Below are 6,000 nucleotides of genomic sequence, written 5' to 3' on the forward strand. Positions count from 1 at the left end.
CACCTTGCTGACGGCGTCTACGAGCTACACCCGGCGCCAGAAGACGGAGCTGTAGCTGAGCTACCAGTTCCAGAAGCCGAAGCCGCCCCAGCTGAAGACCAGCTTCCCTCCCCTCCACTTGAAGGCAAGCCCCAGAGCATGCACCCAGCTTTCTAAACTTACACATGCCTTCTTGCTCATGTTTGTGCATTTACGTATAGGAGTTGTTTGCAACCTTAGATGCATGACATAGTTCCCTTGATCTGAACACTAGTATTTTGGGTCGAGTAGTTGCACTGCTTAAGTAGGTATCGGTAAAAGTCGAATGATTTCCTGTCACTCGCGAGTTATAGGAATTGGTTGGTTTCCTTCTGTTACAACTATAAGGACGATAGACGGGGTAGGGTTTTGGTTAACTCTTTTGGTTGTCGGCTGATCGCCCCGTCTGTTTACTGAATCTATTAAGGCCCGACAGTGGTGGTGTTCGTGATCAAGTGTTTGAAAGTACTAATGTCATACCTAGTATGGGATGGGGAAGCCTAGTACCTGATTGAACTAGGGCGTGGCTTATACCCCTACTGTCCTTGGAACGAGGTTCCCATGGTGCATCATGTGGGTGCAAGTGCGGTCACAGTACGGTAGAGGCTGGGACTGTGGAACATTGCATGCCAAGGGAAGTTTGGACCTGACACGTGCCTGGGAATTGATGGGGACAGCCGACACAGAAAGCGACCCTTGTGGTACGTGAATGTCATGAGATTAGGTTCGCCAAGCATGGTTACGAAACTCGAATCGATTCGTCTGCCTCTCACAGTTTGAGACTGCTTGATCGCTATGCTACACTGAGTAATGAAAGAGTCTGATGATGACATGGTCTTGATGAGTAGCTTATATACATAAAGTTGGATCTATGTTTGCTTAGAGTAAGATGCAAATGTAGACTGGTTAATGAACTTAGAATCTGAGCTAAAATATCGAAAGTAAGGACCCACTGTAGTCGCTTTTGGGCAACACAAACCCCTTAGCCAAAGAGCCTTGCATGTCTAGACGTTGGTGGAGTAGTTCTCCACCGGTCGGTTAAGTTTTGTTGAGCTTAGCAGCTCAGCCTTGTTTGTGGTTCTCTTTCAGGTGAAGTCGAAGCTCCTGAGTTTGCTCCTGTTGGCTCTTGGCCGCCCCAGCTCGCTCCGGGTTGGACGGTCGAGTGGGATCCCTCCTCGGACGGCGAGGAATGGGATCATTGATGTCCTGGCTGGTCTCACCAGGGACGTCCGACCCCAATGAGTAGCTTCCGCTTGTTTTTATCTTCTGTTTTGTTTTCTTCAGACCTTGTTAAACTTTGATTTACAACCATGTGTGTAACAACTTGTTAATCTAATGGGGGACCTGTTGTATTCTCTGGAACCACTCACCTTCGTGTGGGTCATGCTAACTCGGTCCTGTTAAAGTGGTTAAATCGGAAGAAATCCGACGGCACATCGAGTTAACTTGATTAAGGCATGAGTGTCGCGTGTCAAACGGCTTAACCGTGCTTTAGTTAAGTTCATTCGAGGTGGTTCCGCCACAGGGAGGTCTTGCCCCGCAAGGAAATCTTTTTACAAATCTTAATCTACAAGGATTCCTCAAATCTATTTGGACTAGGGTTGGACTAGTCAGACCGTTCGTACCTACCGGTTAGACTGGTTGCTTTTGCCAGATCGGCTATAGGGTCCCGGACCGGTCAGACCGCCTGGAGAAACCAGTCTAACCGGTCGGCCCAGTCTGATTTGGCTTGCTGCCAATTTTGGGCTCCAATACATGCCCCCCTATTTTTTAAAGCACTGCGTACCAGAAAGCAAAAATAAGCCTAAAGGAGATGCTCTTTTTAGAATTCACCAGATCCTAAGGGTGATATTTGAAGATATCAGCTATTACATCAAGCATCTTACCATACACTTGGATAGTACTTCTTCAAGCACCTCCTCTAGATAACTGATGTCCCTGCAAAGTCTCCACCATATAGAAATTTCCAAAGAGCGCCTTCACAATCTTGTACGACCCCTCCCAACTTGGAGACCACTTACCAAACTTGTTGCTTTTGGTCCCTATAGGTACAATTTTCTTCCAAACTAGATCATTAACTTGAAAAGATTTGGCTTTTACCTTCTTGTTGTATGATCTTGCAACTTGAATCTTATCCTTCTCAATCTCCTTCAAAGCCTCCAATTGTTTGTTGGTCACCTCATCAATATTACCCATCATCAAAGCATGATAAATATCAACACCAAGACTATTTTGCTTTGCTAGCCTATATGCGCCTAGATTCACCTCAACAGGCAAAACGACTCCTTGACCATAGACAATCTCAAAAGGAGTAACTTTAGTAGCACTATGTCTAGAAATATGATGAGCCCTTAAAGCTTCAGATAATACCTCATGCCATCTTCTAGGATTCTCTTCTATCTTCTTCTTGATGAGCTTCATCAAAATCTTGTTGCTAGACTCAACTTGACCATTAGCTTGAGCATAATATGGAGATGAATTGAGCAATTTAATACCATAAGATTCAACAAATTCACGCACCTCCTTAGATATGAATGAAGTTCCTTGGTCCGTAGTTAAAGTTTGTGGAATGCTAAATCTATGCACAATATGTTCTTTAACAAACTCAATTACCTCCCGACGTGTCATTCTTGAGGGGAATTGCTTCGGTCCACTTGGTGAAATAATCAGCAGCCACAATCACAAAATAATGTCCTTTTGATGAAGGAGGATGAATTTTACCAACAAATCCCCATCCTCAAAAAATCCATAGCTTAATAATAGGATGCATCAACGCAACAGGCACCATCTGGACATCCCCAAATATTTGACACTCTTCACATCCTTTATACTAGCGAAAGTAATCGGCTATCATATTATGCCAATAAAAGCAAGCCCGCCTAAGAAGCAACTTCATCTTAGGAGCTGACTGATGTGTACCACAAATTCCTTCATGAACCTCTCCCATAGCCACTCTAGTCTGATTAGAATTCAAGCACTTCAAAAGCAAATCCTCAGCATTTGGACGATATAACTCACCATCAACAGCAAATCCTCAGCAGTCGGACGATATAACTCACCATCAACCAAAGTTAACTTGAAAGCCCATCGTCGGACTTTTTTGTCAACTGACCATCTGAGATTTTGTAAATAATCAATAAGAGGTTTTCTCCAATCATCCACTTCGTCCCCAATGGTTTTAGGACATTCAATGGCCGAAGTAGGATTTTTAGTAGACAGGCCGGTCAGACTGGTCACTTGGGCGATCAAACCGGTTGGAGGGAGCGGTTGGACCGGCTCCTCCATGGCATAACCCTCGGCTTCGTAAAACGTTAGCTTTCTTTCTCAAAAATTTCTTTTTCGAACCTTATAGCCAGACGCTTGTTGTGCCAGAGAATTAGCCCTCGAATTCTCTTCTCTTGGTACATGATAAATAACAAATTCATCCAAGCAAGATATAATATCTAAGAATTTATCAAGATATGCATTTAGAAATCCATCTAAGCATTGGCATACCTTGGAAACTTGCTGTACCACCAGTAGAGAATCACCATAAGGTTCTACATGTTTCACCCCCATGTCATGCAAAATTTCCAACCCAAACAAGAGAACTTCATATTCAGTTTGGTTATTAGTACACTTATAATCCAACCAGTTGAGAGCTTCAAAAACAGCACTGTTTGGTCATATAATAATAACACCAACACCACAACCACTTTTGCAAACCGATCCATCAAAGTGTAATTTCCATCGAGTAAAAGTAACATAGCCGACATTTAAATCAAGTTGCTCATTAATTCTATGCTCAACAATAAAATTAGCTACAATTTGGCTTTTCATGGATTTCAAAGGTTCACAAATCGAATCATATTCAATGAGAGCATAAGCCCATTTGCCAAATCTACCACTCAAAATAGGTCTATGCAACATGTATTTAATTATGTTAGTTTGGTATGCTACTGTTGATGGCTATTAGCATGCCAAGTTGTGAACCGCAAGTGCGCAAATTAGTTGTACCTCTTCCCTCAGAGTACTCCCCCAAGGTTTATCAATCCGTGTAACTTATAGCACATGATCTATTTTAACTAGCATTGTTAGTATGGACTTGGTGTTGATGAGTGATTCATATCTAATCTACTAAACATGTACAGACAGATAACGGATAGAGCAGAGATAACCAATCTAGAGCAACCTAGACTATGCATATGTTGTAATTCTGAGCATAGATAGCAAAGCGACACATATATGATCTTAGTAAAAAGTACATTCAAATCTACACCTCCGGTCCGGCTCCCAAAACCCCCTATCTTACAAAAGAAAGATCCCGTCATGATCCCCTCTATTAGCATAGGTAGATTAAAGGCATGATCAAAAGAACATGTTATACTCATTGGTAGATTAGCATGCAAATCAGGTCAACACGACAACAAGAACATCCTAAGTAATCTATCATCGATTAATAGATTGAAAAGCAAGAAAAACCAATAGAACATAAAATCATAGAAGGAGATACTTAGATCGTTAAGAACACGAACAGATCTATTACTTCACCATCAATGATTGTACATCATAAGATCACCACCAGGATCCTACCTTGATCTTGATGACTCCTAGCTCCAGAACTCTAGCGTGATCTTCCTCGCAGGGTGATCACGCCGGCAGAGGCTCACCTACCCTAACCCTTGACAACTGCACGGCCCTCGACTTTCCAAAGTGGTGTCCCTCAAACTCCTTCTACTTCTTTGTTGATTCATGTTGAGTACGTCATCTCCAATCTACGGGCTTGGTAGTTTTTGGGGGTATTTATAGTCCAGAGGGCACGTGGCAAAAATTGGAAGGTGAGGGGGCGAAGGAAACCCCAGGCCGATCAGCCTGGGAGGGTCCGGGCCGATCAGCCTGGGCCTTCCTTTTGCCCTCTTGCGTCCTGCTTTATCCCCAAGTCTCCTCAGGTGCTCTAGAATCTTCTTTTCACTTGTATGTGGGCGTGGCATGTCAGTAGCTGTGGGATGAGAACATAAGGTTTGGTTTAAGTACTGATGGATTCAATCAATTCGGTGAGTTAAGTAGTGGTCATAGTACTTGGTCTATGACCCTATGTATGTTCAATCTTCCTCCTTGGCTGTGCATGAAGTGAAAGTTCATTATGATGCCGGTGCTTATCCAAGGCCCAAAATAATCCGGCAACGACATTGACGTGTACCTGAGACCATTGGTTGATGAACTTTTACTGCTTTGAAAGGAAGAAGGTGTATGTGTGTGGGATGACGATAAACAAGAGAGCTTTGACCTATGAGCATTGTTGTTCGTAACCATCAATGATTGGTCTGCGCTGAGTAACATTTCAAGACAGACAAACAAGGGATCTCAGGCATGCACCCACTATTTAGACAACACAGACAGCATGTATTTCAAACACTGTAGGAAGGTCTTGTATGTGGGCCATTGTTAATTTCTTCCTGCTAAACACCCGTTAAGAAAGAAAGGGATGCATTTCAAAGGGATGCCAGACCATCGTAAAAAACCTGTACACCATAATGGAAAGCGTGTATTTGAGATGATAAAGTATGTAAGGGTAGTATTTTGAAAGGGTCTTGGTAGCGAACCTATTCCGAACGACGATAACGGACGTGCACCCATGTGGAAGAAGATGTCTATATTTTGGGAGCTACCTTGTTGGGAAATCCTAGAGGTCTGCAACGCAATAGATGTGATGCACCTAACAAAGAATCTTTGCATGAACGTGCTAGGCTTCATGGATTGTTATGGGAACTCAAAAGATACATTGGAAGCACGACAGAACCTGAAACGTATGAAGTAACGAAATGACCTACATCCAGAAAAGAGAGATAAAGGACATCACTACTTACGTCTTGCCAGTTACACTCTCAGTAAGGAAGACAAGGATAGCATGTTTGAATGTATGAATAGTATCAAAGTTTTGTCTAGGTACTCCTCGAATATAAAGGAAATAATAAATATGAAAGAAAAGAAGTTCACAAATCT

Source organism: Setaria italica, chromosome IV (assembly GCF_000263155.2).
Source record: "Setaria italica strain Yugu1 chromosome IV, Setaria_italica_v2.0, whole genome shotgun sequence".
NCBI classification, from domain to species: Eukaryota; Viridiplantae; Streptophyta; class Magnoliopsida; order Poales; family Poaceae; genus Setaria; species Setaria italica.